This window comes from Elephas maximus, chromosome 17 (assembly GCF_024166365.1).
Source record: "Elephas maximus indicus isolate mEleMax1 chromosome 17, mEleMax1 primary haplotype, whole genome shotgun sequence".
NCBI lineage: Eukaryota > Metazoa > Chordata > Mammalia > Proboscidea > Elephantidae > Elephas > Elephas maximus.
In genome coordinates, this window is record NC_064835.1 from 22,986,952 (window position 1) to 23,014,032 (window position 27,081).

The window sequence follows — 27,081 nt, forward strand, 5'->3', positions numbered from 1 at the left end:
TATGTGTTTCAGGGTAGAACTGTACTCCGTAGTGTTTTCAAAGACGGTGACCTTGCAGGAGGACATCGCCAGATCTCTCTTTCGAGGTGGCCCTAGGTGGATTTGAACCACCAACCTTTCAGTTAGTACCTGAGTGTTTAACCATTTGAGCCACCTAACCCATTGCCATTGATTCCGACTCATAGTGACCCTATGGAACGCAGTAGAACCGCCCCATAGGGCTTTCAAGAAGCAGCTGGTGGATTTGAACTGCCCACCTTTTGGTTAGCAGTCAGGCCCTTACCCACTGTGCAGCCAGGGTCCTTGAGCCACCCAGGGACTCCATAACATACGTTAACTCCTGTAAGTGCACTGCAAAGCTATAATTTGCCCCTTATGGCTCAAAAACTGGCAGTATATGAACTCATGAGCATAAAACATTTACTTCTTTAGCATAGTGCCTGGCAAGTTGGTAGCACTTAGTAAATACATCTGGGTCTCTGAGGTGATTACTGGGAAGGGGGGAAGGGGATGAAGCAGAAAGTTGTAATGGGAAAGATGATCATGTCTCCAGCTGGACACTGATGGTCTTGGTTCCTTGGTCCAAAGCTTGTGAGCAATTTCTGACAGAACTTGGCCATTGAGAGCAAAGCGTGGAGTGGCTGATCATATTCCTATTAGAAATGAGAGTAAACCAATCTGGGAAATGGGGATACCAGAAAGAAAGCAGCTCTGCTTGAAGACAGACATGTGAGATTGGGAGATAAAAGATTTTGAAACTAAAGAGATAGGAAACTTTTTGCATAAATAAGATCCATTTAGGGGCAGATACGGGGAAAAAATAAATGTGAAGAGTGCCAAGAAATGGGCCTAGGGAGGTCCTCTCGTTTATGTTTGCAGGGGGAGAGTGTCACATGTGACAAAGCAGAAGAATAAGAATGTGATCAGAGAATAAGTGGAAGATCAGAAGCTGAAAAATCCAGGCAGTAAGGATATCGGTCAGCTTTGAAACGAATATATTCAAATGGAACTGTGGTGAGCTATTCTCTCCACATTTATTTCCTTTTCAGATAGTGTTTTTGAGAAGATTTACAGCAACCTGCTGACATCCTTCACTTCCACGCTGGAACTATTTGCAGAATATTTGTGATTGGGCTAGAATTAAACCGTATTCTTAGGATCCGTATCATCTTAATATTCACCTAACAGACAGGGCTTGGTTTTTCCTCTCACTGCTTAATGCCCAGGAAGGCCACTGCTACTGAGGAGGGTGTATTAGTTACCTAATGCTGCTTAAGAAATTGCCCCAAAACTTAGTAGTCTAAAACAAAAAATACTATGTGGGTCAGGAATTTGGGAGTGGCTTAGAAGGGTGCTTCTGACTTCCATGAGGCTGCAGTCCAGACATCCGCCAGGGCAGCAGTCATCTGAGAGCTTGACTGGAGCTACAGGGTCTGCTTCCAAGTTCACTCACATGGCTGAGGGCCAAAGGTTTTAGGTCCCTAACAGGTGAGCCTGTCCATTGAGCGGACTGAATATCCTCACAACAGGGCACTCTCTTCCACAGAGGCAAGTCCAGAGGCCGCCCTTGGGGGTCCGTAGTTACACTGAGGAGCCCAGGGGGACAAATACAGAGAGGCTGCTGGGCAGGCTCCGTTCACACAGGGGTGCTCCATGGGGGCGGCTCTCCAACCCTCCTCAGGAACTCTCTCGACGTTGCCAGAGGCAGCAGACACATAGGATCATTCTACTACACAGGGGCACCTTGGGGGCGGCCTCCATACAAACACCTCAGAGTCCCCGGAGGGCCGCCCGCAGCCCTACCCCTTGGGGTGCCCGCCAGGTCCCGCTGTCCTCGCTCCCGCTTACCGGACCCGCGGCTCCGGGGCTGACGGGTTCTACACCGCGGGCCTCCCGCCTTCATTAGCCGCTCGGCGGGCCTGCGTACTGGGTCCCAACGCCCGGAACAGAGGGTGCAGGCGGAGCTGCAGACTGAGGCGGCGGCGGCGGCGTCAGGGCGCGCGCCCGCAGCACACCCACCCACCCCGCCCCCGCCGCCAGCCGCTGCGGCGCGCGCGCCCGCCCCTCCCCGCCCAGCTGGCTACCGGAGCTGGGAAGCGAGGTGCTAAGGGACCGCAGGAGGGCGGCGGCCTGTCCGGGACTCGGCGTCGCGCTTCCATGAGCCCTCGGCCCAGGTGCCGATGGGCGTCCCCAGCCAGCGCCTGGCACTGCGGCGGGGGCACTGAGCCAGCCTGGACGCCTGGAGCAAGGTAGGTGTGGGTCCCAAGGAGGCGGCCCAGGAGGGGGGCGCCGCAGGGGGCCGAGGCCGCTCACAACTCCTGCCCACGCCAAGGCTAGGGCGGGGGTCCGGTGTGTCCTGCCGCGGGCATTTGCCTGGGGGTTGAAAATGACTCTGTCAGCCACCCAGGCCGGTGCCCTACTTCCCCCCAGACTCTGCTGCCCACCTAGGCTTCTGGGCCACTGGTCATCGGGCGCTTATCTTCCAGAATGCCATCCGCCCCCCCATCCCGAATGCCAGTGCCCAAGAGTTCGCTGTTTTCTGAGACTGTTGGTCTTCCATCTCCAGCAATAAACCCATACCCTATTGTAACCCACTTTTTGCTGCAGCAACCTTGCCCCTCTGCAGTTCTGAGAGCTATAAAGTGCATTACATTAAACTAGATGCTTTGAAAAAACTGAGAGGAAAAAAAAGAATGTGAAAAGTCTTAAGCCCCTAACACAAACTATAAAGCAGTAATTGAAGAAATACAAATACGCTGAGGACCTTTTTATTAAATTTATATTTTATGTATATTTTAAAAAAATTTGTTGTGCTTTAAGTGAAAGTTTACAAATCCAATCAGTCTCTCACAGGAAAACTTATGTACACCATGCTATATAGACTCCCAATTGCTTTCCCCGTAATGAGACATCCCACTCCCTCCCTCCACTCTCTCTTTTGGTGTCCATTTTGCCAGCTTCTAACTGCCTCTATCCTCTCATCTCCCCTCCATGCAGGACATGCCAACGTAGACTCAAGTGTCCACCTGATCCAAGAAGCTCACTCCTCACCAGCATCCCTCTCCAACCGACTGTCTAGTTCAATCCATGTCTGAAGAGTTGGCTTTGGGAATGGTTCCTGTCCTGGCCCAACAGGTCTGGGGGCCATGACCACTGGGATCCTTCTAGTCTCAGACCATTTAGTCTGGTTTTTCATGACAATTTGGGGTCTGCGTCCCACAGTTCTCCTGCTCCCTCAGGGGTTCTCTGTTGGGTTCCCTGCCAGGGCATTCATTGGTTGTAGCCTGGCACCATCTAGTTTTTCTGGTCTCAGGATGATGTAGTCTCTGGTTTATGTGGCCTTTTCTGTCTCATGGGCTCGTAATTACCTCATGTCCTTGGTGTTCTTCATTCTCGTTTGATGGAGGTGGGTTGAAACCAATTGATGCATCTTAGATGGTGGCTTGCTAGTGTTTAAGACCCCAGAGGCCACACTCCAAAGTGGGATGCAGGATGTTTTCTTAATAGATTTTATTATGCCAATTGACTTAGATGTCCCCTGAAACCATGGTCCCCAAACCCCACCCCTGCCATGCTGGCTTTCGAAGCACTCAGTTTACTCAGGGTACTTCTTTCCTTTTGGCTTAGTCCAGTTGTGCTGACCCCCCCTGTATTGTGTGTTGTCCTTCCTGTCACCTAAAGTAGCTCTCATTTACCATCTAATTAGTGCATGCCGCTCTCCCATCCTCCCTCCCGCCCCCCTCTCATAACCATCAAACAATATTTTCTTCTCTGTTTAAACTATTTCTTGAGCTCTTATAATAATGGTCTTATACAATATTTGTCCTTTTGCAGTTGACTAATTTCACTCATCATTATACCTTCCAGATTCCTCCATGTTATGGAATGTTTTACAGATTCATCACTATTCTGTATCGATGGGTAATATTCCCTTCTGTGAATGTATCATAATTTATTTATCCATTCATCCGATGATGGGCACCCTGGTTGCTTCCATCTTCCATCCTTTTGCTATTGTAAACAGCGCTGTAATAAGCATGGGTGTGCATGTATCTGTTCCTGTAAAGGCTCTTATTTCTCTAGGGTATATTCTAAGGAGTGGGATTGCTGGATCCCATGGTAGTTCTATTTCTAGCTTTTTAAGGAATGACCGAATCAGTTTCCAAAGTGGTTGTACCTTTTTACATTCCCACCAGGAGTGTATAAATGTACCAATCCCTCCACAGCCTCTCCAACATTTATTATTTTGTGTTTTTTGGATTTGCGCCAGCCTTGGAGTGAGATGAAATTTCATTGTAGTTTTGGTTTGCTTTTCTCTAATGGCTAATGATCATGAGCATTTCCTCATGTGTCTGTTAGCTACCTGAATGTCTTCTTTAGTGAAGTGTCTGTTCACATCTTTTGCCCATTTTTTAATTGGTTGTTTGTCTTTCTGTAGTTGAGTTTTTGCAGTATCATGTAGATTTTAGACATCAAGTGTTGATCAGAAATGTCATAGCTAAAAACATTTTCCCGGTCTGTAGGTAACCTTTTTACTTTTTTGGTGAAGTCTTTTTTTTTTTTTTTTTTAAATTTTTATTAAGCTTCAAGTGAACATTTACCATTCCAATCAGTCTGTCACATGTAGGTTTACATACATCTTACTCCCTTCTCCCACTTGCTCTCCCCCTATTGAGTCAGCCCTTACAGTCTCTCGTTTCGTGCCAATTTTACCTTCTTCCCTCTCTCTCTATCTTCCCATCCCCCCTCCAGTCAAGAGTTGCCAACACACTCTCCCGTGTCCACCTGATTTAATTAGCTCACTCTTCATCAGTATCTCTCTCCCCCCCACTGACCAGTCCTTTTCATGCCTGATGATTTGTCTTCGGGGATGGTTCCTGTCCTGTGCCATCAGAAGTTCTGGGGAGCATTGTCTCTGGGATTCCTCTAGTCGCAATCATACCATTAGGTGTGGTCTTTTAATGAGAATTTGGGGTCTGCATCCCATTGGTCTCCCGCTCCCTCAGGAGTTGTCTGTTGTGTTCCCTGACAGGGCAGACATCGATTGTGGCTGGGCACCAACTAGTTCTTCTGGTCTCAGGATATTGTAGGTCTCTGGTTCAAGTGGCCCTTTCTGTCTCTTGGGTTCTTAGTTGTCGTGTGACCTTGGTGTTCTTCCTTTGCCTTTGCTCCCGGTGGGTTGAGACCAATTAATGTATTTTAGATGGCTGCTTGTTGGCATTTAGGACCCCAGGTGGCACAATTCAAAGTGGGATGCAGAGTGTTTTCATAATAGAATTGTTTTGCCCATTGATTTAGAAGTCCTCTCAAACCAAGTTCCCCAGACCCCAGCCCCTGCTTCGCTATCCTTTGAAGCTTTCATTTTATCTCGGAAACCTCTTTACTTTTAATCCTGTCCAATTAGGCTGACCTTCCTTGTTTTGAGTGTTGTCTTTCCCTTCACCCAAAGCAGTTCCCATCTACAGATTGATCAATAAAAAGCCCTCTCCCTCCCTCCCTCCCTCCCTCCCCCCTTTGTAACCACAAAAGTATGTGTTCTTTTCCGTTTTTTCTATTTCTCAAGATCTTATAATAGTGGTCTTATACAATATTTGTCCTTTTCCCTCTGACTAATTTCGCTCAGCATAATGCCTTCCAGGTTCCTCCATGTTATGAAATGTTTCACAGATTCCTCACTGTTCTTTATCGATGCATAGTATTCCATTGTGTGAATATACCACAATTTATTTACCCATTCATCCGTTGATGGACACCTTGGTTGCTTCCAGCTTTTTGCTATTGTAAACAGAGCTGCAATAAACATGGGTGTGCATATATCTGTTTGTGTGAAGGGTCTTGTATTTTTAGGGTATATTCCGAGGAGTGGGATTTCTGGGTTGTATGGTAGTTCTATTTCTAACTGTTTAAGATAACGCCAGATGGATTTCCAAAGTGGTTGTACCATTTTACAACCCCACCAGCAGTGTATGAGAGTTCCAGTCTCTCCGCAGCCTCTCCAACATTTATTATTTTGTGTTTTTTGAATTAATGCCAGTCTAGTTGGTGTCAGATGGAATCTCATCATAGTTTTAATTTGCATTTCTCTAATGACTAATGATCGAGAGCATTTTCTCATGTATCTGTTGGCTGCCTGAATATCTTCCTTAGTGAAATGTGTGTTCATATCCTTTGCCCACTTCTTGATTGGGTTGTTTGTCTTTTTGTGGTTGAGTTTTGACAGAATCATGTAGATTTTAGAGATCAGGCGCTGGTCTGAGATGTCATAGCTGAATATTCTTTCCCAGTCTGTAGGTGGTCTTTTTACTCTTTTGGTGAAGTCTTTAGATGAGCATAGGTGTTTGATTTTTAGGAGCTCCCAGTTATCTGGTTTCTCTTCATCATTTTTGGTAATGTTTTGTATTCTGTCTATGCCCTGTATTAGGGCTCCTAGGGTAGATCCTATTTTTTCTTCCATGATTTTTATCGTTTTAGTCTTTATGTTTAGGTCTTTGATCCACTTGGAGTTAGTTTTTGTGCATGGTGTGAGGTATGGGTCCTGTTTCATTCTTTTGCAAATGGATATCCAGGTATGCCAGCACCATTTGTTAAAAAGACTATTATTTCCCCAATTGACTGACACTGGTCCTTTGTCAAATATCAGCTGCTCATAAATGGATGGATTTATATCTGGATTCTCAATTCTGTTCCATTGGTCTATGTGCCTGTTGTTGTACCAGTACCAGGCTGTTTTGACTACTGTAGCTATATAATAGGTTCTGAAATCAGGTAGGGTGAGGCCTCCCACTTTCTTCTTCTTTTTCAGTAATGTTTTGCTTATCCGGGGGTTCTTTCCTTTCCATATGAAATTAGTGATTTGTTTCTCTATTCCCTTAAAGTATGACATTGGTATTTGGATTGGAAGTGCGTTGTATGTATAAATGGCTTTTGGTAGAATAGACATTTTTACTATGTTAAGTCTTCCTATCCATGAGCAGGGTATGTTTTTCCATTTAAGTGTGTCCTTTTGAATTTCTTGTAGCAGAGTTTTATAGTTTTCTTTGTATAGGTCTTTTACATCCTTGGTAAGATTTATTCCTAAGTATTTTATCTTCTTGGGGGCTACTGTGAATGGTATTGATTTGGTGATTTCCTCTTTGGTGTTCTTTTTGTTGATGTAGAGGAATCCAAGTGATTTTTGTATGTTTATTTTATATCCTGAGACTCTTCCAAACTCTTCTATTAGTTTCAGTAGTTTTCTGGAGGATTTCTTAGGGTTTTCCATGTATACGATCATGTCATCTGCAAATAGTGATAGCTTTACTTCCTCCTTACCAATCTGGATACCCTTTATTTCTTTGTCTAGCCTAATTGCCCTGGCTAGGACTTCAAGTACGATGTTGAATAAGAGCGGTGATAAAGGGCATCCTTGTCTGGTTCCCGTTCTCAAGAGAAATGCTTTCAGGTTCTCTCCATTTAGAGTGATATTGGCCGTTGGCTTTGCATATATGCCCTTTATTATGTTGAGGAATTTTCCTTCAATTCCTATTTTGGTGAGAGTTTTTATCATAAATGGGTGTTGGACTTTGTCAAATGCCTTTTCTGCATCAATTGATAAGATCATGTGGTTTTTGTCTTTTGTTTTATTTATGTGATGGATTACATTAATGGTTTTTCTGATAATAAACCAGCCTTGCATACCTGGTATAAATCCCACTTGATCAGGGTGAATTATTTTTTTGATGTGTTGTTGGATTCTATTGGCTAGAATTTTATTAAGGATTTTTGCATCTATGTTCATGAGGGATATAGGTCTAAAATTTTCTTTTTTTGTAATGTCTTTACCTGGTTTTGGTATCAGGGAGATGGTAGCTTCATAGAATGAGTTGGGTAGTATTCCGTCTTTTTCTATACTTTGAAATACCTTCAATAGTAATGGTGTTAACTCTTCTCTGAAGGTTTGGTAGAACTCTGCAGTGAAGCCATCTGGGCCAGGACTTTTTTTTGTTGGGAGTTTTTGATTACCGTTTCAATCTCTTTTTTTGTTATGGGTCTATTTAGTTGTTCTACTTCTGAATGTGTTAGTTTAGGTAAGTAGTATTGTTCCAAGAATTTATCCATTTCTTCTAGGTTTTCAAATTTGTTAGAGTACAATTTTATGTAGTAATCTGATATGATTCTTTTGATTTCATTTGGTTCTGTTGTGATGTGGCCCTTCTCGTTTCTTATTCGGGTTATTTGTTTCCTTTCCTGTTTTTCTTTAGTCAGTCTAGCCAATGGTTTATCAATTTTGTTAATTTTTTCAAAGAACCAGCTTTTGGCTTTGTTAATTCTTTCAATTGTTTTTCTGTTCTCTAATTCATTTAGTTCAGCTCTAATTTTTATTATTTATTTTCTTCGGGTGCCTGATGGATTCTTTTGTTGCTCACTTTCTATTTGCTTAAGTTGTCGGGACAGTTCTCTGATTTTGGCTCTTTCTTCTTTTTGTATGTGTGCATTTATCGATATAAATTGGCCTCTGAGCACTGCTTTTGCTGTGTCCCAGAGGTTTTGATAGGAAGTATTTTCATTCTCGTTGCTTTCTAAGAATTTCCTTATTCCCTCCTTGATGTCTTCTATAACCCAGTCTTTTTTCAGGAGGGTATTGTTCATTTTCCAAGTATTTGATTTCTTTTCCCTAGTTTTTCTGTTATTGATTTCTAGCTTCATTGCCTTGTGGTCTGAGAAGATGCTTTGTAATATTTCGATGTTTTGGATTCTGGAAAGATTTGTTTTATGCCCTAATATGTGGTCTATTCTAGAGAATGTTCCATGTGCGCTAGAAAAAAAAGTATATTTTGTAGCAGTTGGGTGGAGAGTTCTGTATAAGTCAATGAGGTCAAGCTGGTTGATTGTTGTAAGTAGGTCTTCCGTGTCTCTATTGAGCTTCTTACTGGATGTCCTGTCCTTCTCCGAAAGTGGTGTGTTGAAGTCTCCTACTATATATGTGGAGGTGTCTATCTCACTTTTCAATTCTGTTAAAATTTGATTTATGTATCTTGCAGCCCTGTCATTAGGTGCGTAAATATGTAATATGGTTATGTCTTCCTGATCAATTGTCCCTTTTATCATTATATAATGTCCTTCTTTATCCTTTGTGGCGGATTTAAGTCTAAAGTCTATTTTGTCAGAAATTAATATTGCTACTCCTCCTCTGTTTTGCTTATTGTTTGCTTGATATATTTTTTCCATCCTTTGAGTTTTAGTTTGTTTGTGTCTCTAAGTCTAAGGTGTGTCCCTTGTAGGCAGCATATAAATGGATCGTGTTTTTTTATCCAGTCCGTGACTCTCTGTCTCTTTATTGGTGCATTTAGTCCATTTACATTCAGCGTAATTATAGATAAGTAAGTTTTTAGTGCTGTCATTTTGATGCCTTTTCATGTGTGTTGTTGGCCATTTCATTTTTCCACATGCTTTTTTGTGCTGAGACGTTTTTCTTAGTAGCTTGTGAGATCCTCATTTTCATAATGTTTAACTTTGTGTTTATTGAGTCGTTATGTTTTTCTTGGCTTTTTTCTTGAGTTATGGAATTGATATTCCTTTTTGTGGTTACCTTTTTATTTACCCCTATTTTTCTAAGTAAAAACCTAACTTGTATCCTTCTATTTCGCCTTGTATCACTCTCCATCTGGCAGTTCAATGCCTCCTATATTTAGTCCCTCTTTTTGATTATTTTGATCGTTCATCTATTGATTTCCATGATTTCCTGTTGTGTGTATTATTTTGTTTATTTATTTATTTTTTAGAATTAGTCTTAATTTGTTTGTTTTTGTGCTTTCCCTGTTTGAGTTGCGTTGATATCAGGACGTTCTGTTTTGTGACCTTGTATTGTGCTGGTACCTGATATTGTTGGTCATCCGGCCAAACAATCTCCTTTAGCATTTCTTGCAGTCTTGGTTTAGTTTTTGCAAATTCTCTAAACTTGTGTTTATCTGTAAATATCTTAATTTCTCCTTCATATTTCAGAGAGAGTTTTGCTGAATATATGATCCTTGGTTGGCAGTTTTTCTCGTTTAGTGCTCTGTATATGTCGTCCCATTCCCTTCTTGCCTGCATGGTTTCTGCTGAGTAGTCTGAACTTATTCTTATTGATTCTCCCTTGAAGGAAACCTTTCTTTTCTCCCTGGCTGCTTTTAAAATTTTCTGTTTGTCTTTGGTTTTGGCAAGTTTGATGATGATATGTCTTGGTGTTTTTCTTTTTGGATCAATCTTAAATGGGGTTCGATGAGCATCTTGGATAGATATCCTTTCTTCTTTCATGATGTCAGGGAAGTTTTGTGTCAGGAGTTCTTCGACTATTTTCTCTGTGTTTTCTGTCCCCCCTCCCTGTTCTGGGACTCCAATTACTCGCAAGTTATCCTTCTTGATAGAGTCCCACATGATTCTTAGGGTTTCTTCATTTTTTTTAATTCTTTTATCTGATTTTTTTTCAGCTATGTTGGTGTTGTTTCCCTGGTCCTCCAGAAGTCCCAGTCTACATTCTAATTGCTCGAGTCTGCTCCTCTGACTTTCTATTGCGTTGTCAAATTCTGTAATTTTATTGTTAATCTTTTGGATATCTACATGCTGTCTCTCTATGGATTCTTGCAACTTGTTAATTTTTCCACTATGTTCTGGAATAATCTTTTTGAGTTCTTCAACAGTTTTATCAGTGTGTTCCTTGGCTTTTTCTGCATTTATCCTAATTTCATTTGTGATATCTTTAAGCATTCTGTAAATTAGTTTTTTATATTCTGTATCTGATAATTCCAGGATTGTATCTTCATTTGGGAAAGATTTTGATTGTTTTGTTTGGGGGGTTGGAGAAGCTGTCATGGTCTGTTTCTTTATGTGGTTTGATATGGACTGCTGTCTCCGAGCCATCACTGGGAAACTAGATTTTCCAAGTAGTCAGCTAAAAAAAAATGCAGTCAGATCCCTATCTCAATTCTCTCTCTGGCTCCGGGTATTCGGATGTTAATGGGGTCGCCTGGGGAGGGTGGGGGAGGGATCTGAGAGCTAGGAGTGTAGCACCACAGAATATAGAGCTGAACACCACGTTCACGCTCCGCCCCGTTCGCCAAAATCGGGGCTGGACGGGTCCCTGGCTAGGACACTGCTTTCCTTGCTCGGAAACCTGTCACTTCCTCCTGGGGACTTCCTCCGGTGCACGGCACCGCTCGTGGGCACTGGGTGGGCGTTTCCCGCACGAACGGGTGGGCCCACCCCCAGGGTCTATTCAGGCGATTATAATTAGGTCCCGCGGTCACGCCCCGCCTGTGCGCGCGCCCAAATCCCAGCGGGATGACTTCCGGGTTGAGACGCTGCTTTCCCTGTTCGGGAACCAGTCACTTCCTCCCCGGGACTTCTCCTTCCGGAGCGCCACACCTCTCGCGCGAACTGGGTTGGCGTCACCTGCACGGCCAGGTGGGCCCGCCCCCTGGGTCAATTCAGGGCAATAAAAATGGACTCCGCGCTCACGCCCCGCTTGTGCGCGCGCCCAAGCCCCGGCAAGACGGCACCCTGTCTGGGACGCTACTTTCTGCGCTTCGGGACCAATCAGTTCCTCCCGGGGACTTCTCCTTCTGGTGTGCCACACCTCTCGCGCAAACTGGGAGGGCGTCACTCGCACGACCAGGTGGTCCCGCCCCCTGGGTCAATTCAGGGTAATAAAAATGGACCCCGTGCTCATGCCCCGCCCGCGCGCACGCGCGCGTGCCCAGATCCCAGCAGAATGGCTCCCCGTCTGGGATGCTGCTTTCCCTGTTTTGAGACCAGACACCTCCGGGGATTTCTCCCTCTGGTGTGCCGTGCCACACGCGCGGACTGGGTGTGCGTCCTCCCGCACGAACGTGTGGGCCTCGCCCTGGGGTCACTTTAGGGAAATATAGCTGACCGCCCCCCCCCCCCGCTCGCGCCCCGTCGGCTTCTCGCCTAACTCCCAGCGGGACGGCACCCCAGCTGGGACGCTGTTCTCCCCCCTCCCAGATCAGTCACTGCCTCCCGGGTGCTTCTCCCTCCAGCTGTGCCCCTACGCCGCCCGCGCCAACCTGCTAGGCTTCCTCCCGGGATGGGTTTGGGGGGGAAGGGGTGGGCCCCCTTTCTGTGCCGTCTGCCCCCCTGGGCTCTGCCCCAGATCGAGCTCCGAAGGTCACCTGCCTGGTGCGCTGGCTCCTAGTTCTGAAAACAGTCGCTGTCTGCCCGTATTTGTTCGTTTTCCGTCTCTAAGTCTGTGCTTGTTGTTCAGAGTTCGTAGATTGTTATGTATGTGATCGATTCCCTTGTTTTTCCGAGTCTTTGTTGCAAGAGGGATCCGCGGTAGCGTCCACCTAGTCCGCCATCTTGGCCCCCGCCTTGGTGAAGTCTTTTGATGAGCATAGGTGTTTGATTTTGAGGAGCTCCCAGTTGTCTAGTTTTTCTTCTACATTGTAAGGAATGTGTTGTGTACTGTTTATGCCATGTATTAGGGCTGTTAACGTTGTCCCTATTTTTTCTTCCATGATCTTTATTGTTTTAGATTTTACATTTAGGACTTTGATCCGTTTTGAGCTCGTTTTTTTGCATGGTGTGAGGTATGGGTCTTGTCTCATTTTTTTGCAGATGGATATCTAATTATGCCAGCACCATTTGTTTAAAAGACTGTCTTTTCCCCCATTTAACTGTTTTGGGGCCTTTGTCAAATATCAGTTGCTCATATGTGGAATGATTTATATCTGAATTCTCAATTCTGTTCCGTTGGTCTATGTGCCTGTTGTTGTGCCAGTACCAGGCCATTTTGACTACTGTGGCTGTATAATAGGTTCTAAAATCCGGTAGAATAAGGCCTCCCACTTCGTTCTTTTTCAGTAATGCTTTACTTATCAGGGGCCTCTTTTCCTTCCATATGAAGTTGGTGATTTGTTTCTGCATCTCATTAAAGAATGTCGTTGGAATTTGGATCGGAAGTGCATTAAATGTATAGATCGCTTTTGGTAGAATGGACATTTTTATAATGTTAAGTCTTCCTATCCATGAGCAAGATACGTTTTTCCACTTATGTGCGTCTCTTTTGGTTTCTTGCAGAAGTATATTGTAGTTTTCTTTGTATAAGACTTTTACATCTCGGGTTAAGATTTATTCCTAAGTATTTTATCTTCTTGGGGACTACTGTAAATGGTATTGATTTGGTGATTTCATCTTCGATGCTCTTTTTGTTGGTGTAGAGGAATCCAACTGATTTTTGTATTTTTATTTTGTATCCCCGATACTCTAGCTGAACTCTTCTATTAGTTTCAGTAGTTTTCTTGAGGATTCCTTAGGGTTTTCTGTGTCTAAGAGCATGTCATCTGCAAATAGAGATAATTTTACTTCTTCCTTGCCAATCTGGATGCCCTTTATTTCTCTATCTAGCCTAATTACTCTGGCTAGGACCTCCAGAGCAATGTTGAATAAGAGTCATGATAAAGGGCATCCTTGTCTCGTTCCCATTCTCAAGGGGAGTGCTTTCAGGCTCTCTCCATTTAGGATGATGTTGGTTGTTGCCTTCGTATAAAAAAAAAAAATAAATGCCCTTTAATATGTCGAGGAAATTTCCTTCTATTCCTATTTTGCTGAGAGTTTTTATCATGAATGTGTGTTGAACCTTTCCAAATGCCTTTTCTGCATCAATTGATAAAATCATGTGATTCTTGTCTTTTAATTCTGTGATGGATTACATTAATTGTTTTCCTAATGTTGAGCCATCCCTGCATACCTGGTATGAATCTCACTTGGTCATGGTGAATTTTTTTTTTTTTTTTTGATATGTTGTTGAATTCTATTCGCTAGAATTTTGTTGAGGATTTTTGCATTTAAGTTCATGAGGGATATAGGTCTGTAATTTTCTTTTTTTGTGGTGTCTTTTTTTTTTTTTACCTGACCTTGGTCTCAGGGATATGCTGGCTTCATAGAATGAGTTTGCGAGTATTCCGTCCTTTCCTATGCTCTGAAATACCATTAGCAGTAGTAGTGTTAACTCTTCTCTGAAAGTTTTGTAGAACTCTGCAGTGAAGCCGTCTGGGCCAGGGCTTTTTTTTTTTCTGTTGGGAGTTTTTTGATTACCTTTTCAATCTCTTCTTTTGGTATGGGCTTATTTAGTTGTTCTACCTCTGTTTGTGTTAGTTTAGGTAGGTAGTGTGTTTCTAGGAAATCATCCATTTCTTCTAGGTTTTCAAATTTGTTAGAGTACAATTTTTCATAGTAATCTGATGCCATAGTTTTTCTTTCAGTTGGCTCTGTTGTCATATTGCCCATCTCATTTCTTATTTGAGTTCTTTGCTTTCTCTCCTGTTTTTCTTTTGTCAGTTTGGCCAATGGTTTATCAATTTTGTTGATTATTTCATAGAACCAGCTTTTGGCCTTGTTAATTCTTTCAATTGTTTTTCTGTTTTCCATTTCATTTAGTTCTGCTCTATTTTTTATTATTTGTTTTCTTCTGGTGCCTGAGGGTTTCTTTTGTTGCTCTCTATTTTTTTTTTTTATTATTTGTTCATGTGGTAGGGATAATTCTTTGATTTCGGCCCTTCTTTTTGGATGTGTGCATTTACTGGTATAAATTGACCTCTGAGCACTGCTTTTGCCATGTCCCAAATGTTCTGATAGTAAGTGTTTTCATTCTCATTGGATTCTATGAATTTCTTTATCCCATCCTTAATGTCTCTCTAATCCATTCTTTTTTGAGCAGCATATTGTTCATTTTCCAAGTGTTTCATTTCTTTTCCCTGCTTTTTCTGTTATTTCCACTTTTATGGCCTTATGGTCAGAGAAGATGCTTTGTAATATTTCATTGTTTTGGATTCTGCTAAGGCTTGCTTTATGACCTAATATGTGGTCCATTCTAGAGAATGTTCCATGCGCACTAGAAAAGAAAGTATAGTTGGTTGCTATTGGGTGGAGTGTTTTGTATATGTCTATGAGGTTAGGTTGGTTTATTGTGGCATTATATCTTCTGCGTCTTTATTGAGCTTCTTTCTGGATGTCCTGTCCTTCACTGAAAGTGGTGTGTTGAAGTCTCCTACTATTATTGTGGAGGTGTCTATCTCACTTTTCAATGCTGATAGAGTTTGTTTTTTGTATCTTGCAGCCCTGTCATTGGTGCATAAATATTTAATACGGTTATATCTTCTTGGTGTATTGTCCCTTTAATCATTATACAGTGTCCTTCCTTATCCTTTCTGATGGATTTAACTTTAAAATCTATTTTGTCAGAAATTAATATTGCCACTCCTGCTCTTTTTTGATTGTTGTTTACTTGATATATTTTTTTCCATCCTTTGAGTTTTAGTTTCTTTCTGTCTCTAAGCCTATGGCATGTCTCTTTTAGGCAGCATATAGATGGATCCTGTTTTTTTTAACCCATTCTGCCATTCTCTGTCTCTTTATTGGTGCATTTAGTCCATTTATATTTAACGTAATTTTAGATAGGTATGAACTTTGTGCCGTCATTTTGATGTCTTTTTTTGTGTGTTGTTGACAGTTTCTTTTTCCCACTTAATTTTTAGTGCTAAGTAGTTTATATATTGTCTTCTCCTCATATTTGTTATTGATTTTGTTTCTGCCAAGTCTCTAGTTTTTGTCTTCTATTTTATTTTGATATGTAGAATAGTTTGTCTCCTTTGTGGTTACCTTAATATTTACTCCCATTTTTCTAAACTTGAACCCAACTGTTGTTTCTTTATATCACCTTGTCTTCCTCTCCATATGAAAGATCTACAACTTCATTTCTTAGTCCCTCTTTATTGTTTTAATGTTGTCTTCTTTTACATAATAACATTGCTATTTCCCAGTTTTGAGCATTTTTTTTTTCTTATCTTGATTTATTTTTGTGATTTCCCTGTCTGGGTTGACATCTGATTGCTCTGTCCAATGTCCTAGTCTTGGGTTCATACCTGATATTGATTTTCAAAAACAAAGAAGTCCCTTTAGTATTCCTTGCAGTTTTGGTTTGGTTTTTATGAATCCCCTAATCTTCTTTTACTGAGTTTGGGTAATCTTTTTATCTGGAAATGTCCTAATTTCACCTTCATATTTCAGAGACAGTTTTGCTGGATATATGATTCTTGGTTGGCAGTTTTTTTCCTTCAATGCTTTATATAAGTCATCCCATTGCTTTCTTGTCTACATGGTTTCTGCTGAGTAGTCAGAGCTTATTCTTATTTACTCTCCTTTGTAGGCGATTTTTCGTTTATCCCTAGCTGTTCTTAAAATTCTCTCTTTAGCTTTGCTTTTGGCAAGTTTGACTATAATATGTCTTGGTGACTTTCCTTTAAAACCTGCCTTATGTTGAGTTCAATGAGCATCTTGGAAAAATATCTTCCCATCTTCCATGATATCAGGAAATTTTTCTCTCAACAAATCTTCAACAATTCTCTCTGTATTTTCTGTTCCCTGTTCTGGTACTCCAATCACTCATAGGTTATTTTCTTGATAGAGCCCCACAAGATTCTTAAGTTTTCTTCTTTTTTTTAAACTCTTTTATCTGATTTTTCTTCATATATATTAGTGCCAAGTGCTTTATCTTCAATTTCAGAAATACTGCCTTCCACTTGACCAATTCTACTCCTCTGGCTTCCTATGGAATTATCTAATTCTGTAATTTTATTGCTAATCTGCATTTCTGATTGCTGTGTGTCTATGGATTTTTCCAGCTTATTGAATTTTTCATTATGTTTCTGAATAACCTTTTTAATTTCTTCAACTGGTTTAGCTTTGAGTTCCTTGGCTTGTTCTGCATATTGCCTGATTTCCTTCCTAATATCTTGAAGTGTTCTGTATATTAATCTTCTGTATTCTGCCTCTGGTAATTCCAGGAAGGCACTTTCAACTGGAGGATTTCCTGATTCATTGGTTCGAGAGCTTGTTGAAATGATCATGGGCTGTTTTTTTACGTGATTTGATATTGACTGTTGTCTTCGAGCCATCTATAAGTTATTTTATTAGTTTATTTTATGTTTGCTTACTATGTCATAGCTTCTTGCTTTGCTTTATTTTGTATTGGTATACCCCAATGCGTTGCTTGAGTGAGCTAGCTTGATTATTTTCACCTTTAAAGCTCTGATGTTCTGTCTCCAGATGGCTAGAGCTGTTATCAGGTATGTCAGTCTAGGAGTCCGTTCACTTTTCTTGTATGGATTCAGCTTAGGTGTCCAGGCAGCTGGTCATCAAGTGTGCGGTACGGGCTCTGTCCTACAGTCTTAGAGGGGCAGGGGTGATTGGTGAAGGTACCGGTATCTGGTTGCAGCAGGGGTTCACGCTCTGAATAAGCCTGGGGACTGAGCATCATCCCCCATGTCAGCCACAATGCTGCTTAGACGCGGTGATGGCAAGACTTTGCGTACTTTCAACATGTTATCAGGAGGGATGAGTCCCTGGAGAAGGACATCCTGCTTGGTGGAATAGAGTGTCAGAGAAAAAGAGGAAGCCCCTTGGTGAAATGAATTGACACAGTGGCTTCAACAGTGAACTCAAGCATAACAAAGATTTTGAGAATGGCACAGGACCAGGCAGTGTTTTGTTCTGTTGTACATAGGGTCTCTGTGAGTGGGAACAGACTCGAGGGCACCTAACAATGACAACAACAAAATTTCTCTCTCATACTGGACTTTTCCACAAGTCAACCCAAACTACATTTTAATTCCCAAAATAATATAGCAATATATCTTGGATTCTCCAGGAGAATCCTAAATTCAAATATTCTGTTGCTACGTTAGCCCATGATTCACACATTATGTTTAAAGCAGAACTCTGCTGACTCTAGGTCTGAAGACAGATTTGTTTGTTATTCTGGCAGTCTATTGTATATTTAATATTCTTCACCAACAGCATAATTCAAAGGCATCAATTCTTCTTTGCTCTTCCTTATTCATTATCCAGCTTTGGAATGCATATGAAAAAAATATGAGGCTATGGAAAATACCATGCCTTGGTACAGGCACACCTTAGTCCTCTACCCGACGCCATTGCTTTTTAACACTTTAAAGAGGTCTTTTGTAGCAAATTTGCCAATGGAGTAAGTCATCTGATTTCTTAATTGCTGCTTCCCTGGGCATTCATTGTGGATCCAAAGTGAAATGAAATCCTTGACAAATTCAGTATTTTCTCTGTTTATCATGATGCTGTTTGTTGGTCCACTTGTGAGGATTTTTGTCTTCTTTATATTGAGGTGAAATCTGTACTGAAGGCTGTAGTCTGATCTTCAGCAGTCAGTGCTTCAAATCCTCTTCACAAACCACTGTAAATCCCAAGAATGATGAAAAGAAAAGCCGCACCTAAGCATATCAGAGGGGAGCTACTAAAAAAGTAAAGGCAAAGAGAAAATTATAAATGTGGCAAAGAAATGGCTATTAATTTTAAAGGAACAACAATTTGATATCTTTATTCTTAAAAGATAAAAGTCAGAACAAAATGAGAAAAATTAAAAAAAAAATTTTTGTATTTTAGATGGTTTACAAAGCAAATTAAATTCTCATTAAACATTTAATATACATCTTGTTTGGTGACATTGGTTGCCAACCCCACAACATGTCAACCCTCTCCCCTTCTTGAACTTGGGTTCCCCATTACCAGCTTTTTTGTTCCCTCCTGCCTTCTTGTCCATGCCCCTGGGCTGTGTGCCCATTTAGTCTTGTTTTGTTTTACAGGCCTGTCTAATCTTTGGCTGAAGAGTGAACCTCAGGAGTGACTTCGTTACTGAGCTATAAGGGTGTCTGGTGGTCAGACTCTCAGAGTTTCTCCAGTCTCTGTCAGACCAGTAAGTTTAGTCATTTTTGTGTGTGTGTGTGAGTTAGAATTGTGTTCTACATTTTTCTCCAGCTCTGATTGGGGCCCCCTATTGTGATTGCTGTCAGAGCAGTCAGTGGGAAAACATTTTTGAAGTACTACACAAAATAATAATCAACCTAAAATTTTATGCAAACTGTCAATATACTTAAAAAGTGATTTTTGGAAAATAAAAATATTTCTACATGAATAAAAAAGTAATAATTGCCTCTATTAGGCACTAACTTCAAGAAATATTAAAGGATGTCTTCTCACACAAAGAAAATAAACAATGGAAATTTCTGTCTACACAATATAATAAAGAATAGCAAATTTATAGGGACATTTAAAAGGCATTTTTGTAAACTTAAAAGTTCTTTGAAAGGTTAATACTATTGAATAATAATAACAATGTATTATAAATATTGTAACTTAAGTCGAAGTAAAATGGTTAACAACTGTAGTACAGATCAAGGGAGGAGATAAGTGAAAGTATACTATAAATTTCCTACGTTATACATGACATGGTGTGATATTACTTGAAAATATAATAAACTAAAGTTGTAAAACCTTTATCAGTCATCAAAAATAAAAACAGAGGCATAACTGATAAGTCAGTGTTTTCAATGTTGTTGTTAGATGCCGTCAAGCTGATCTCAACTCCTATCGATCCCATGTGGCAGAATAAAACAGTCCCAAAGGTTTTCTTGACTGTAATCTTTACAGAAGCATATCACCAGATCTTTCTCTTGTGAAGCTGCTGGATGAGTTTAGCAGTTCAGAAGCAGATCCTTTAGCCATTTTCATCTCCAGGTCACCAGGACTCTTTGATAAGCCAATGAAACCAAAACCAAACTCTTTGCAATGGAGTCAATTCTGACTCATAGCAACCCTATAAGACAGAGTAGAACTGCCCCACAGGGTTTTGAAGGCATGGCTGGTGGATTCAAACTGCCAACCTTTTGATTAGAAGCCGAGTTTGTAACCACTGCACTGCTGTGGCTCCTAACAAGCCAATAGGAGAGAGAAAACAGAATACAAAAAAAAAAAAAAAAAGATTTTTGTTACCAATAGAAAACAAGTAGCAATATGGTAAGTTTAAATGTAATCGTATCAAAATTACTTTAAATATAATCTAAACACTCCAATTCAAAAGCAGAGAATGTTAGGGAGAAAAAAAAATAGAAGTACATGTGTTCTAAAAAAATTAAATAACCAACCAGAAACCACACACACACACAGACATTTTAAATGTAAAGTTACTGAGGTTAAAAAGTAAAAAAGATGGAAAAAAAATACAATGTAAAAACGAAGCTAAAATAGCTATATCAATATCAGTGAAACTAGATATCAGAAAAAGAAATCTACCGGGGCAAAGAAGAATATTTTTCGATGGCAAAATGGTCAACTCATCAGTAATACATGAAAATACAAATGCATATGCAGCTAATAACAGGATTTCAGAATAGATATGTCTATGTCAGTGAGGTCTTGCTCTTCAGATAGGTGGGACTGCCATACTTTGAACACCAGTTTGCTGCTTTGCAGTCAGGAAATTGTCTCCTAGCAGAGAGCAAACATGGTTGTGAGGCTTAGATGATGAGTTTTTCTTTTCTCAGTAATCATAGTTTTGTAATACTCGTCCATGGCCTACAAACAGTTAACTTATACATTTTGTCCAGTTTTTTAAAAATTGTTTTCAGTCTAAATGATGTCATCTATGAGATCTAGAGTTCCAATATACTGATAGTGATTGGCTAATAAAAAAATAAAAATAAAAAAAAACTCAAATTTCTTCAATATGCTGTAACACATTTTTTTTTTTTTTTTTCTGTCTTAATTTCCTCTTTGAATTTGCTCAACTGATAGTGAGCCCGGCCCTCAAAATCTTTGTCTCTCATCTTTCAGTTGTTTGTTTGGATGGTTCAAGCATCCTCCTGTATTTTTGTCAGAATCCCAACCTGTCATCTCAGGAGAAGATAGCCTGTGTTTTCCACGGCAGTGATCCTCATGCTCATTTCCCTGTTCTACAGTCTGAGGACAAAAATGCCCCAGTGTCCAAGACTGTGTAGCAAACAGCCCAATTAAATGTGGCTGTAATTTATGTCTGCTTTCCTGAGTCACTGATTACTTTCAAGACAAATGTTTTATTAGAAATTTTTAAATGTGTGTGTAGAAAACTTTTGGTTGACCTTTAAGCCTATGCCAGCTGCTCAGTGCTTTATCAGACCCCTACCTTCCGGGAGGCCCCTGATAATTCAGTTCCTCTGACCTACTCTTTTCTCATCCATTCATCCTGGGCAGGCTTCTCTGACCTATGTCCTGGAGTCAGTTCTCAATGTTAAAACAAAAACATAAAAAAACGGTCTGCACATTCATATTTGTAGAACAAAGATCATTAACAGGACACTGAAGCTTGCCATGAATGATCTGTGGGATTATGAGATCTTTTTGCTTTCTTTTGATTTCTCTATCTTTAAGTTTCATGAATTAGTTTTACAGTCTTAAACAGACAAAAGTTCCAATTTAATCACGAGATAAATTTTAGAGAAAGTATAATTATTTTCTGTTTTTTAAAAAGTATAAAAAAGGAAAAAAAATTACCCTTTTTTCCACCACTACAAAAAAACTCTTAAATATCTTTTCAGTTTAATGTTAATTTTTCCATAATAAGTGAGTTCAATTAATTGTGCATCATATATTTCCCTTAATATGATTTTAAATGTATGTATATTTTCTATATCCTGATACATTATTTCGATTTCTTACTTAATCAATTTTTTACATAATTAATGTCCTTGTGGATTTCTATTGAATAAACAAATATGAATATAACATCATTACTACTGTAACTCTGACTTGCCTACCAAATGACTTAGCAAGCCAAGTACTAGGTATTTATTCCGATTTGTGCCAACTTTCTTGATCCTTTTCTAGTTGCCACAACACTGCCCCCCTTCCATTCCTATCATTGTTGTGTCCAGACTTTTGGATGTGGCAGTCAGCTCTGTACAGATGACAGTCTTGGAAACCCTATGGGGGCACTTCTACTGTGTCCTATAGGGTGGCTAGCAGCCTGAATCCACTCAACAACAATGGCCTTTTGGATTTTTTCTTGGACTCTTTTTGTGTGTCTTCAAGAGATTGAAGTAAAACAAACTGCTGGAAACCATGGAGAGACATATTTTGTTTCACAAGAATTAAGAACATTCTAGCAGTCAGACATAACCAGGAATGAAATCAGCTGCCTTAGTATGCGGCCAAGTACTCACAATTAGTGCTGTTTAAGCATAGCCTGCATAACTGCTTAGCACTTGTATTGTTCAAGGACAAAAACACTGCAGAAAACACTGGATATGTCATCTTTATTACCTCTTTCAAGTCCAGCATTTCATGATTTTATAAATTTAATTGGGCTGTTATGTACACAGTGATTAACTGCTAGGCTGCTAACCAAAGTGTGGGCAATTCAAATCCATCGTCGGCTTCTTGGAAACTCTATAGGGCAGTTCTACTCTGTACTGTAGGATCGCTATGAGTAGGAATCAACTCGACAGCAATGGGCTATTGTTACGCAGTCCTGCATTCAAATCTCTGCTCAACCACATACTTGCTGTATGACCTTGGGCAAACAATTTTCAATCTCCAAGCCTCTAAAAAAAAAAAAAAAGTTAATATTTATCTCTTGGTAGTGGTGTGAAAAAAAAAAATTTGAAGCACACTTAAAATAACACCTGGAAAGTGTTTAGTACCGTTATTGGCTATTGACCAGAACTTAATAAAAGTTAATAAATGTTGTGTTGTTGTTTTAGTCACAGCTTATCAAGTTTCTGGAAACCCTGGTGATGTAGTGTTTAAGTGCTACGGCTGCTAACCAAGAGGGCAGCAGTTCAAATCTGCCAGGCACTCCTTGGAAACTTTATGGGGCAGTTCTACTCTGTCCTGTAGGGTTGCTATGAGTCGGAATTGACTCGAGGGCAGTGGGTTTGGTGTGGTTTTTTTATTGAGTTTCTCTCTAAAATGTCTTTCATTTGCTCAACATGTTCATTCCAATAATGATGGCCATAATTTACTTCCTTAGCTTCACTTTTTTTTAGTCTTTTTTCATTAACACACATAGTAATACAGAGATTCACAATGATTTTACTGATATTAAACTTTTAAAAGTCATCAATATTCTCCATGGCCTATAAATGAAGTTCAGACTGATTTTTAGGTCATTCAAAGATGTGTATCATCTAACAAAAAATTATTTTTTATTATAATTTCTTTAAAAAGTTTTACTGTATAAATATAAATAAATCTTCTGAAACATATACAATTTTTATAAAGTTTCTTAAATTTATCACCCATCATGTGAAAAAAAAAAGCTTTTCACTGGATGTCTTCGTTCAATGCCAGGAATAATACAATAAACATTACTCACACATGGATTTCAAGTGATTAAAAATTATTTATTTTACAGATCTTTTTTTTCCAGATGAGTTTGTTTGTACACTTATTGGTAAACAAGGGATAATACATAAATTATTAAGATCAAAGGACACAGACCATACAGATCATTCTATGTGTTATGATAGGTAAATCTTATCTAACAAAGTGCCAAATTCCATGTATATAAATTATAATCTCCCCACATGAAGGCCTTTGAAGATGTTTAAAAATGACTAGAGGCAATATGGATTACTACTGGTGACCTCTGAGACTTCCTACAATTGATGCTGCCCTGCATGTGACAGCCCTGCACATGACACTATGTATCTAGTGTATCCTTAGACCTTTCTTCCAAAAAATCAAGTGATGGCAATAATCTCACTGTTTATGAATATATGTTGCTGTCTCTGAACTCCCTCCTTACTGGATCTTCTTCAAGAATTCTAAATATTTGCTACTGCAAAATGATCTTTTCTCAGTGATTTTATTTAGAGCAACTTTGACATCCTTATTCCTCAGGCTGTAGATCATAGGGTTCAGCATTGGCACAATAATGGAGTAAAACACAGAAGACACTTTCCCTTTGTCCATGCAGCTGATGTTTGATGGCTGCAGGTACATGAATGCTACAGAACCACAGAAGATTGTAAGAGCCAAAATGTGGGAGCTGCATGTGCTGACGGCTTTGGACCTGCCTTCAGTGGAGAGGATTCTCAGGATACTGGCAATGAGGGAGACATAGGAGCCAAGGATGGTCAAGGTTGGTGCTACAACATTAAATGCACTGAAGCTCAAAATTACCACTTCATTGGTATAAGTGCTGGAACATGAGAGCTCCAGTAGTGGAAAAATATCACAGAAATAAGGGTTGATTATATTATCCTTGCAGAAAACCACCCTTAGCATGCAAACTGTGTGAGCTGTGGTGCCAATCGAGCCCATTATATATACCTCAACTACCAACCAGGAGCAGACCTAATCAGACATGGTGACATTGTGAAGCAATGGCTTACATATGGCAACATAGCGATCATATGCCATCACAGCCAACATATGACATTCTGATACAACAAAAAAAGCAAAGAAGTAGAGCCGAGTCATGCATTCAGGATAGGAGATGGTGTTCTTCTCTGTCACAAAGTTCACCAGCATTTTGGGGGGTAATGACAGTGGGATAGCAAAGATCAATGAAGGACAAACTGCTGAGGAAATAGTACATGGGGGTGTGCAGGTGAGAACTGACCCCAATCAGTGTGATCATGCCCAGGTTCCCCACCACGGTGACCACATAGGTTCCTAGGAAGAAAAGAAAGAGGGGCAGCTGTAGTTCTGGCTTTTCAGTTAACCCAGCAAGGATAAACTCAGTCACTGTGGAGTGATTTCTTGCTGCCATTTCCCTCTGGGAATTTTATGAAGGAAGAGAAGAAGAAATTAGACATAGGTGGTTATTTATGCAATGAGAAAAAGATGCAAGTCTTATCATTCAGGTATCTCCAATTCTCCCTCCCTGTACCTGCTCTACATTGGAAGTTAAAGACTCTGTTGTCCCAGTTTATAGATCATGCAAATAAACACCAGATGAAATTAATTCTTTTTTGTTTCTGTTTTATGTGTTGGTCTTAGTACTGATCAGTCTCTGAACATCCAAAGAACTGTTCTGGTAACTTAGAATATTGAGTGTTCTGAGCCCTGGTGGTAAAATAGTTAAGTACTTTTCTGCTAAATGGAATGCTTGCAGTTGAAACCCACCCAGTGGCTCTGCAGAAGAAAGACCTGACAATCTGCTTTTGTAAAGACTAAAGCCTAGAAGGCCCTATGGGGTAATTCTGCTCTATCACGTGGAACCGATATGAGTTTAAAATAAACTCAATGGCACCTAACGACAAAGACAACAACAAAGCACTTTCATGCCTTATTTGCATTCTTCTCAACTCTTCTGCAAAACATATACTACCACATTGGAACCTTGCTAATGATAAACATATCTGAAATCAGGATATGCTGAAATATGAAAAAAGATAGTTTTCTGTCTTTGAATGCATTACAGGAAAAAAAGAGTAACCATTTGACAGGTAGCTTTAGAAAATTCCTATATTGTTGTAAGGAGGGTAAGACTTCATGAAGATTAAAAGCTTCTGTAAGACATGGGATTCAGATACTCACCTTTTCTCTGTGTGGAATGCTTAGCCAGGGTGCTCTGTATACTTTAGACCAAGTCCCCTCTGAAGGAAAAAGCTCTTAGTAATGTCGGTGGTGGCATTGAGAATAGAGACCCCTTGGTTCTCTTTTACTGAGGGCCCAGAATGCAGATTTCAGTTTCTGAGTTGCTCATGTCAATATTATGAATCAAATGTCATGATTCCCTAGTGTAGCTCCCTTGTAGTGCCACCTGAGACAGTTGCCAAAGTGGCATGTTTTTTTCTAGTGTTTGGATATACAAGAGGTCTCATCAAACACGTACAGACAGAAGGTCCCTCAAGATGTCTGTCCACTGGAGATGAGCTATTGGGAAAAAGGAGCAATTAAAATTTTCTTTTCCTTCTTATGATGCTCTCATTAGCGTCCTTGTGTATGTAATATTCTCTTTCATTAGGTTATTGACCAGAAATTGCGGTCTGGCAGACATTGTTCTAAAAGGTCCTCATGACAACAGCTTCCAAAATAAATATAGTTTCTGAAATATTTGAAACCATAATTTTAATCTTTTTCAATTTATTTAAGGTTTAGAGAAATAGTTCATTGTATTTGCTACTGTTGTTCTTTGTAGTTGTGAAGAATATTTTATTGAACACTGACTATGTACCACATACAACTGTAAATTTGTTACATTTATTAGCTCATTTAAGCTTCTCCCAGCCCAAAGTGGAAGATAATAATAGATTGAATCAAGTAGCAATTTCATGTGACTTAACTTAGTATATTATGCCATTAAAAAAAATAATGGAGCTGAGGCACAGAGAGGTAATTTGCCTACACTTACCCAGATATTAATTTGTACCTTATTTGTGCATAAAATGATTACATTTATTATGCTATACATTTAAATCATTCATTCATTTAACCATGTGCAAAACACCATGTTGTGTTAGGATATACCCTTACAAATACAAAACTGTATTTTTAAACAAATTTGTCTAAATTGAACTTAATACATATTTTATAAACACTTGGATAGCACTGACCCTGATGGTACAGTGATGAAAGACATCACCTGATAACCAATAACTTGGTGGTTCAAAACCACCACTGGCTCCAAGATAGAAAGATGTGGCAGCTTGCTTTCATAAAGGTTTTTAGCCATGGAAACCCTATAGGGTTACTCTGAGTTGAAATTGACTCCCCTGTAGTGGGTTGGGTTATTTTGGCTTTGTACATCAAATAATGTTTGAAGCACTCTAAGGCTTTAGTCCACACGTGCTTATCTATATGCATTATACGCTTTTATGAATGAAGATACTGAAGCACAGAAAGGTTGATTAACTTTTGAGCATGAAGACAGTATTAATAATTATGCAAATAAATTGGTCTCAACCCACCTGGAGCAAAAGAGAATGAAGAACACCGAAGACACAAGGTAAATATGAGCCCAAGAGACAGAAAGGGCCACATAAACCAGACACTCCATCAGCCTGAGACCCAAAGAACTAGATGGTGCCCAGCTACCACCAACCATTGCCCTGACAGGCAACACAACAGAGAGTTCCTGATGGAGCAGTAGAACAGTGAGATGCAGATCTTAAATTCTTGTAAAAAGACCAGGCTTAACAGTCTGACTGAGACCCGAGGGAACCTGATGGTCAAGTTCCCTGGACCCTTTGATAGCCCAAGAGTGGAACCATTCCTGAAAACAACTGTACAGACAGGGATTGACCTGGACTA

The 27,081-nt window shown here is 40.1% G+C and overlaps 2 protein-coding genes and 1 pseudogene across 2 annotated transcripts in view; all 3 read right to left on the reverse strand.

Moving 5' to 3' along the window:
- Nucleotides 1–1,982, reverse strand: part of LOC126060636 (olfactory receptor 150-like) — an 881,095-nt gene extending 879,113 nt beyond the window's left edge. Inside the window, exon 1 of the transcript XR_007513633.1 lies at nucleotides 1,849–1,982. The gene's annotated coding sequence lies outside the window, so the exon portion shown is untranslated. The remainder of the gene's footprint in view (nucleotides 1–1,848) is intronic.
- Nucleotides 1–27,081, reverse strand: part of LOC126060649 (putative olfactory receptor 8G2) — a 306,855-nt gene that overhangs the window by 30,792 nt on the left and 248,982 nt on the right. The gene's annotated exons all lie outside the window — the stretch shown is intronic.
- LOC126061082 (olfactory receptor 150-like) lies at nucleotides 23,623–24,595 on the reverse strand (annotated as a pseudogene).